The 9,349-nt window shown below is 57.5% G+C and overlaps 1 non-coding gene across 1 annotated transcript; it reads right to left on the reverse strand.

Moving 5' to 3' along the window:
- Positions 1 to 8,227: 8,227 nt before the first annotated feature.
- Positions 8,228 to 8,308, reverse strand: Trnaa-ugc. The gene has a single exon. It is a non-coding gene; the product is annotated as a tRNA-Ala (tRNA).
- Between the last annotated feature and the right edge of the window lie 1,041 nt (positions 8,309 to 9,349).

The raw sequence follows: 9,349 nt of genomic DNA on the forward strand, positions 1-9,349 counted from the left end.
GGTCCTCCCCGGGTGGAGAGGAGGTCCTCCCCGGGTGGAGAGGAGGTCCTCCCCTGGGTGGAGAGGTGAGTCCTCCCCTGGGTGGAGAGGTGAGTCCTCCCCTGGGTGGAGAGGTGAGTCCTCCCTGGGTGGAGAGGAGGTCCTCCCTGGGTGGAGAGGAGGTCCCCCTGGGTGGAGAGGAGGTCCTCCCCTGGGTGGAGAGGAGGTCCTCCCATGGGTGGAGAGGTGAGTCCTCCCCTGGGTGGAGAGGTGAGTCCTCCCTGGGTGGAGAGGAGGTCCCCCTGGGTGGAGAGGAGGTCCCCCTGGGTGGAGAGGAGGTCCTGACCCTGGGTGGAGAGGAGGTCCTCCCTGGGTGGAGAGGTGAGTCCTCCCTGGGTGGAGAAGAGGTCCTCTCTGGGTGGAGAGGAGGTCCCCCTGGGTGGAGAGGAGGTCCCCCTGGGTGGAGAGGAGGTCCCCCTGGGTGGCGGGGCTCAGGTCTGTGTCCCCTTGGTCAGGCAGTGACAGTAACTCAGGCCCAGGCCTGATCCCAGCCGTGCTCCTGGCCCGTGGCAGGGTCCTGTGGGGTCTCGTGGACTGTGACACGTGGCAGGCCGTGCGGGGCGGGACGAGGGCCAAGCAGTGGGTTGGGGATGGCCATGCCCAGGGGCCCGGTGGCTGCTGGTGTCTCGGCCGGCGGCGGCGGCAGCAGCAATGGCCGTGCCCCGGCAGGTGCAGGGCCCCGGACGGCCAGTGGGCCTCACGTTGGGTCTGGAGTGACGGGCCGAAGCTCTGAGCTGGGTTCCAACAGCATCGAGCTGCAGAGCTGTCAAAACTGCCCTAGACCAGCAGACACAGGGATGTGGCGGTGTCCAGGTGGCCGGCATCTCTGTGCAGGGCACGGGAGGCACGCGTCCCTGGCCTCAGAGACCCTTACCTGTCCCCACCCTGAGGGACCGCAGGGAGGAGGGGCCGCGGGGGAGAGGCCGCGGGGGGTTGGGGTCACGGGGGGAGGGGCAGGGGCCCCCCGCAGGGGTGAGGGGCCACGGGGGGGGTGGACTGCAGGGGGCTGCACGGTGCCCTCCCACCGCAAGGGCAGCGCAGGCATGGGCTGTGGGTCGGCTGCCCGGGCAGCCGGGGTCTCCGGCACTCTGGGCTTTTCCTGCTGTCCCGCACCTGGCAGTGTTTACCTGGACAAGACACTTCCCAGTGCGGGCGCAGACTTTACAGCACGGACGTCACACGGTCCTCAGCAACTGTTCCACCGCAAATGTCCACAAACTGACTCACCAGGAAGCGGGCAGGGCAGGCGGGGACCCAGGGCCAGGCGGGGACCCGGGGCCAGGCGGGGACCCGGGGACCAGGCCAGACAGGGAGGAAAGGAGAGTGGGGGGAAGGGAGCCTCCCGCCCTCCGGGCAGACCCGCCCCCCTCCTCACCCTCCTGTGCTGGTGAATTTCATGTGTCCACTTGTCTGGGCGGAGGTCCCCCACTTCTGCTCCGAGACTAGTCTAAGCGTACGGGAAGGCACTTTCTAGGTGTGAGCAGGGGAAGGCCCTCCCCAGTACATGGGCCTCACTAAACCAGGAGAGACAAAACACCGAGGCCCCAAGAAGGAGGGGATTTAATCCCAGGTCCTCCAATGTGAGCAGCCTCCACTTAGCCCCGCTCTCCAGCCTGCTGGACACAGTTCAGACCCGCAGCCCCTGTGATTGGCCTGTGCAGTTCAGACCCGCAGCCCCCCGTGATTGGCCTGTGCAGTTCAGACCCGCAGCCCCCCGTGATTGGCCTGTGCAGTTCAGACCCGCAGTGCCCCCGTGATTGGCCTGTGCAGTTCAGACCCGCAGCCCCCCGTGATTGGCCTGTGCAGTTCAGACCCGCAGCCCCCCGTGATTGGCCTGTGCAGTTCAGACCCGCAGTGCCCCCGTGATTGGCCTGTGCAGTTCAGACCCGCAGCCCCCCGTGATTGGCCTGTGCAGTTCAGACCCGCAGCCCCCCGTGATTGGCCTGTGCAGTTCAGACCCGCAGCCCCCCGTGATTGGCCTGTGCAGTTCAGACCCGCAGCCCCCCGTGATTGGCCTGTGCAGTTCAGACCTGCAGCCCCCTGTGATTGGCCTGTGCAGCCAAGCCCCACCCCCTGGGTGGGGGACAGTCCTGCGGCCCAGCGTGGTGGGGCTGTCTTCCATGTTCCCACTGCCGTTCCACGGCCTCCCTCCCCAGCAGCCTCCTCCTCCCAGCCTCCGTGGACCTCAGCTGCCCACAGGACATTCACTGAAGTGTTCCCGCAGATGTAGGCCTGCCTGCATTGTCTCAGGCCACCCAACTAGGACACAACACGGCCATCCTGGTCATTCGTCCATGTTACAGAGGGAAACTGAGTCACTGAGTATTCCTAGCATCCTGGGGTTGTCACCAGGAGCGTGAGTTGAGGCCGACAACCCCTGTGCTGACGGCCATCACTCCCCTGCACCCCAGGAAAGCCCCAGCCCCAGGCCACTCTGCCCCAGCCAGGGTCCCCAGCCCTGGGGGGGGCAGCCCTAGCCCCACAGCCCTCCCCCACCCCAGCCTTCTGCACAGCCGAGGGAGGCCCTGCCCACAGCCACAGGCCGGGCATCTGCCACACCACCCTCCCGGGAGTCCTCCCTGAGCCGTGGGGCCGCAGAGATCACAGCAGACCACTGCCTTGGTCAGAACATGGAAGTGTGTGAAGGCGGAGGGGTCTCGAGAAGCCAAACCAGCAACGCCACGGAACAGGGGGCGCTGTGCAGACTTCTTGGCTCAGTGCACTCCAGCCTTTCTGGGCAGTTACTCCCTTCTCCACTTGAGATGCGGCCCAGGTGTCACACCTTTGCACTGACCACTGCCCTTACCCCTCAGCCACATTTTATGGCCATTCCTGGCTCTCGTGCCTCACGGACAGCAAGCTGTACAGGTCCTTCATGTGCCACCATGACAGCAAATGCTCTCAACTGATTGATTGACGGATTGATTGATCCATATATCAATTGATGCCTGTAAGTGTAGTCGAGTGGGAGATGGATGGATGGGTGGATGGATGGGTGGATGGATGGGGAGATGGATGGATGGGTGGATGAGTGGGTGGGTGGGTGGGTAGATGAAGAGATGAATGAAGGAGTAAGCAGATAAATGAATGGACAAGTGCGTGAATGATGGATAAATTGATGGTGAGTTAGCGAATGGGTGGGTGGGTAGATTGGGAGGTTAGTGGGTGGATGGATGGATCAAGGATGGAACTGTGGGTGGATGGATGGATGAGTACTCGGGTAGACGTGTGGGTGGATGGATGGATGGATGGATGGGTGGATGGGTGGATGGGTGGATGGATGGATGTGAGTGGTGGGTGGGTGGCTGGATGGATAGATGGGTGGATGGATGGATGGGTGGATGGATGGATGGGTGGATGGATGGATGGATGGATGGATGGGTGGATGGATGGATGGGTGGGTGGGTGGGTGGATGGGTGGGTGGGTAGGTGAGTGAGTGGGTGGGTGGGTGGATAGAGGATGGGGGGATGGATGAGTGGATGGGTGGACGGGTGGATGGATGAGTGGGTGGGTGGGTGGGTGGGTGAGTGGGTGGGTGGGTGGATAGAGGATGGGTGGATGGATGAGTGGATGGGTGGATGGATGGATGGGCAGGTGGGTAGACGGATGGATGGATGGATGGATGGATGGGTAATACTGACTGGTCTGAAGAATACAGGACATATTTTTATGACTAATTTGAAATGCTTTTTATGCCTAAACTGAGGTTTGAACTCAAGGCCTGGGCATTGTCCATTAGCTTTTTTATTCAAGGCCGGCATCCTACCAGTTAATCCATAGCTCCATTTCAAGATTCTTGCTGGTTAATTGGAGATAAAAGGCTTTGAACCACTATCAGATCTCAGCTTCCTGAATAGGATCGCAGGAGTGAGCCACAAGCACTCAGCTGAAATGTTTTAAAATTGCTTTACTAGGGCATAATTAGCATGCAATAAATTGCTTGTTTTATTATTTTTTCCAACATACAAATACCCCTAGGCAACCATCATCAACACAACGAAGATAGGAATGTTTCCACGTCCATCCACCACACAAGTGTCCTCACGCCCACTGGCATGAGTGAATGGATGGGTGGATGGATGAACGTGTGGATGGATAGGTGGGTGGGTGGGTGGGTGGGTGGATGGATGAATGTGTGGATGGATGGGTGGGTGGGTAGGTGTGTGAGTGGATGAATGGATGGGTGGATGGATGAATGTGTGGATGGATGGGTGGGTGAGTGGGTGGATGGATGGATGGATGGATGGATGGATGGATGGATGCATGGATGGGTGGGTAGGTGGGTGGGTAGATGGATGGATGGGTAGGTGGATGAGTAGGTGGGTGAGTAGATGGATGGGTGGATGGATGGGTGGGTAGGTGTGTGGATGGGTGGATGCATGGATGGGTGGGTAGGTGGGTGGGTAGATGGATGGATGGGTAGGTGGGTGAGTGGGTGGGTAGGTGGGTGAGTGGGTGGGTGAGTAGATGGGTGGGTGAGTGGATGGGTGGGTAGATGGGAAGATGGGTAAGTGGGTGGGTGGATAGGTAAGTAGATGGGTGGGTGGGTGGATGGGTGGGTAGATGGGAAGATGGGTAAGTGGGTGGGTGGATAGGTAAGTAGATGGATGGAAATTTGTTTTTCCCTCCCTCTCACCCTACACCATTCAGGAAGTACCAACTGATCTCTTGTCTGTGGTGGATTAGTGGCATGGTTCATAAATCCTTCTACACCTTCTCTGACCTCTGCCACTCTGGATAATCATTCTGAGACCCCTCTGTGCTGTTACAGGTACCAGTACTCACTGCCTTGTGTGTCCTATCTGGGCTCCTGTGTACCGCTGATGGACAGGCTCCACGCCCATCCAGGCCAGGGGTGCCCAAGCGCCCAGCTTGAAGGAGGGGAGGGTGGGTCAGGCCCGAGGGTCAGAGCTCAGTCCATGGCCACGCGACCCTGTGCCTGCCCCCCGTGGAACCTGAACAGCGTGCAGAGAGCAAGGATGCAGCGGAGCTGCTCTTCCCGGGCCGCCAGAACGCAGAGAGGGAGGGAGAGGAGGGCGGAGTCCCAGACCCCTGCAGGGACAGCGCCAGCCACCCACCAACAGCCCGCGCCACCGCCTCACGCGGGCCACCACCTGCTGACACAGGAGCTTTGGAACATTCTAGATCCAAGCTATAACATAACCTAGTGCAAATGATAAACCGCTAGCGCTGTCTGTGTGCGTGCCTGTGAGTGTTCGTGTCCTTTTCTCACAGGTGAGGCCAGAAATGAATTCTCCACGTAAGTACTGACAATTACCCAACTGTCCGGGCACCTCGGCACGCCCGCCACCCAGCCACTCAGGAGCTGAGATCTGAGGACAGCAGTTCAAGGCCAGCCTGGGCAGACAGACTGTAAGACCTGTATCTCCAAATAACTAGCAAGTAGAGGGGAGGGGTGGCTCAAGTGGTAAAGCACCAGCCTTTAGCCAAAAAACAAAATGACAGAGCGAAGCCCTGAATTCACGCGCCAGTATTGGCACACACACACAGTTGCACACTCACTCACACACTCGCTCACACCCACATCCACGCTCCCACACGCTCCCACACGCTCCCACACGCTCCCACACATACACGCACACTCACTCACACGCTGTTCTCCCAGCTACCTGCGTTGCTGCACCACCTTACGGCCCGTGTGTGCTCCAGGTTTCGTTGTGTCCTTCGCGCGAGTGTGCGGCGGCACCCGTCCCCGCTTCAGCCTGTGTTTCTGTAGGAAACCACGTGAGCAATTTTTGCTTTTCCGCCTCCAAATATGGCCCTTGACCAAGCGTCTACTCATGCACTGTCTCCTCTCACCAGACTAAACCCGCAGCCATGGGAGGCTAGCCCTGCCACACCGGGACACACAGCAGCCATGGGAGGCTAGCCCTGCCACACCGGGACACACAGCAGCCATCCCTGCTGGGAGGCGGATGCGGAGAACCCCAGGAACTCAGGAGGCTCCAAGGCAGCCTCAGCAGAAAGACCAAAATAACCAGCAAAACGCAGGGCTGGAGGCCTGGCTCACATGGCAGGGCCCAAGGTGAGCAAGCAGGAGGCTCTGAGTTCAGTCCTCAGTCCCGGAAAAAAGCAAAAGCCAACTAACGCCCTCAGTATGTGGAAGCCACATTCCTCTTGCCTTTGCTGGCTCCCGCTTTCCTTTCAGCAGTACTAGGGTTTGAACTCAGGGCTTTGGGCTTGCTGGGCTTCCCCGCTCCCAGCTGGCTGGCCGCTGGCCACTTGACCCGCACTTCCAGCCTGGGGCTTGGTTTTGTTTTTCTGGTAGTTTTGGAGACTGAGTCTTACAGACTTTTCTGCCTGGACTAACTCAGAACCTCAGTCCCACAGATCGCAGACAGTGAATAGCTAAAACAGCAGTGTGAGGGGCCCGGCCCCATCTTAACACATTAACAGGCTTGATTTGTTAAACTGTATGTAGAATTTGTGTGTCTGTTTTCATGATGGGTATTGAACTACTTTTCTCTTTTCATACTGTCTTTATGTAGTTTCTAAATCAGTAATACTAGTCTCTGAGAAAGAGTCTGAAGTATTTCTTCCTTTTCAAGTTTTTCGGAAGAGTTTGTGTAGAGGTGGCTTTATCTCTTCCTTAAATGTTTGATAGAATTGACCAGTGAAGTCATCAGGGCCTGGAGTTTTCTTTGTGGGAAGGTTTTGTTTGCCTTTGGTTTAATTACAACTCAATTCCTTTAATATACAGGGCTATTCTAGCTATTTCTTCCTGAGTATGCTTTGGTAGGTTGTGTTTCCAAGAATCCGGCCACTTTACCTAAGTGGTTAAGTTTATTGGCACGAGGATGTTCACATTCCTCTATGGACTTCAGCACCGTGGCCCGCCCCACGCCTGCTCTCTCCCCGCTGCGGATCTCCGTGGCGTCTCTCTCCTTTCCCTACCAGCCTGGTAAGAGGCTTAGCGATTTCCAAGAGCCAGCTTTGGCTTCACCGGTTTTCTCCAGTGTCTTGTGTCACTTCCTGTCTCTATTATTTGGGTCACGGTTCGTTTTCTCCTTTCCTGGTTTTTAAGGAAGGCCGTCACGGGCCGGAGGCCTTCCTCCGAATGTGGGGCGGTCTGTACTGCAGATCAGGCCTAAAGGCTGCGCCACCACATCCCACAAATCACGGTCCCTGGCCTCTACAATCAATCTAGAGAGGTACGTGTGTGCATGCATGTGCGCACACAGGTTACACACACACGCGCACACACACACATGTCTACTGCCTCCTGAGAAGGTCTGAGAGTAGTGGTAACCCAGTAGCAACAGCCATGTGTAACGCCAGATCTTGGCTTAGAAAATCTATTCTGGGGCTGGGAAGGTGGCTCAGTGGTAGAGCACTTGCCTTGCATGCTCAAGGCCCTGGGTCCGATTCCTCAGCACCACATAAGCAAAAAGAAAAAAGCCGGAAGTGGCGCTGTGGCTCAAGTGGTAGAATGCTAGCCTTGAGCTGAAGAGCTGAGGGACAGCACCCAGGCCCAGAGTTCAGGCCCCACGACCGGACCCAAAAAAAAAAAAAAAAGAAAATCTATTCTGAGTGTCTAGGCAAAGAGGTGAGGGGAAGAACCCGGGCGTTTTGTGGTGCCAAAGAACAAGAAGATGCTCAAACAAAATTCAGCAAAGAAAAGCTGGGGCTCGTCAGAGGGAAGAGGGAAAACGCCTCGGCTGGAGCAATCTGAGCAAGAAATGAAGACGGCGTCTGGTTATCATCGAAGGGTGAAATAAATATCTATACGCCCACAGTAATATAAGTAATTGCATGGGGAAGTTAAGGAAAAACTGCTCATTGTGAAGAATTATCAATGGGAACAAGGAAACAGAAACTCTTCATTGGTGCACACAGCCATTATCACCTCATTATTGCACTGATTCTAAAGCCAACAGACTAAGCTTTGAAGGGAAGCAAGCTAGTTACATAAATTCAAACTACTGCCCACAGCAGGTACTGCTTTAAGGCTGGGACCCAGGGCCTCCCATTTGCTGGACAGGAACTCCACCACTTGAGTCACATACTCCAAGGTATTTATTAATTTTTATTTTTATTTTTATTTTATTTTTTGGGTCCGGTCGTGGGGCCTGAACTCTGGGCCTGGGCACTGTCCCTCAGCTCTTCAGCTCAAGGCTAGCGCTCTACCACTTGAGCCACAGCACCACTTCCGGCGTTTTTTCTTTTTGCTTATGTGGTACTGGGGAATCGAACCCAGGGCCTCATGCATGCAAGGCAAGCGCTCTACCACTGAGCCACATTCCCAGCCCTATTTATTAAGTTTTAAAAGTGACAAAATAAGCCAGGTGTGGTGTCCGATGTGATAATCCAGCAACTGGGAGACAGAGGCAGGAGAATTTTGAGTTCAAGGTCAGCCTGAGCCACATAGCAAGACTGTGACTCAGAAAAAAAAAAAAGATTAATAATAAAGCCAGGCATTGGTGGCTCACACCTGTCATCCTAACTACTCAGAAGGCTGAATCTGAGAATCACAGTTCAAAGCCAGCCCAGGCAGGAAAGTCCTGAGACTCTTATCTCCAATAAACCACTAAAAGTGGCGCTGTGGCTCAAATGGTAGAGCATTCGCCTTGAGCTGAAGAGCTGAGGGACAGCGTCCAAGACCTGAGTTCAAGTCCTATGACTGACAAAAAAAAAAGTTCTATGGAAGACAGGAAAGAATGAAGAACAGACACAGATCAGAGGGAACAAAGAGACGTTTCCAGAGGGTTCCAGCGAGGCTGCAGGCAGTGTGGCCTGCAGCATCCTGGCAGCTCCTCGGGCATCTCTAAGGATGGTCCCGGGTGAGGATCACCCTGGGCGCCGCCGCGCAGCTGTCCGGGCCGAGGCCTGGGCGGATGAAGGCTGAGCCGCTGTGCTGGACGATGTCCCACAGCCATTAAAATGTTCCTGGTGAATATTTGATGCTGGCTTTAATTCCCCCACGCTGCTGGGGAGAGGGCTATAAAGCAATCTAGGGTAATAACCGGACGTCCGTGCATGCGCGCGTGCCAGCGGGAAGGAACTCGCGGGCCTGCGTGTGACCTGCACGGGCCCGGGTGCAGCCCCCGCCGGGCCCCGCGCCTCCGGCCACATCCCCGCAGCGCTGCGGCGACGCCAGCCCCCGCCACGTCCCGACAATGACTCCACTAGAGCCCCGCGCCGCCCGAGCCCCCCGCGCCGCCGGCGCCCCCCGCGCCGCCCGCGCCCCCCGCGCCCCCCGCGCCGCCCGCGCCCCCCGCGCCCCCCGCGCCCCCCGCGCCGCCCGCGCCCCCCCCGCGCCCCCCGCGCCCCCCGCGCCCCCCGCGCCCC

The sequence above is a fragment of the Dipodomys spectabilis genome, unplaced genomic scaffold (assembly GCF_019054845.1).
Source record: "Dipodomys spectabilis isolate Male_0828 unplaced genomic scaffold, ASM1905484v1 ptg000837l, whole genome shotgun sequence".
In the NCBI taxonomy this organism is placed as follows: Eukaryota; Metazoa; Chordata; class Mammalia; order Rodentia; family Heteromyidae; genus Dipodomys; species Dipodomys spectabilis.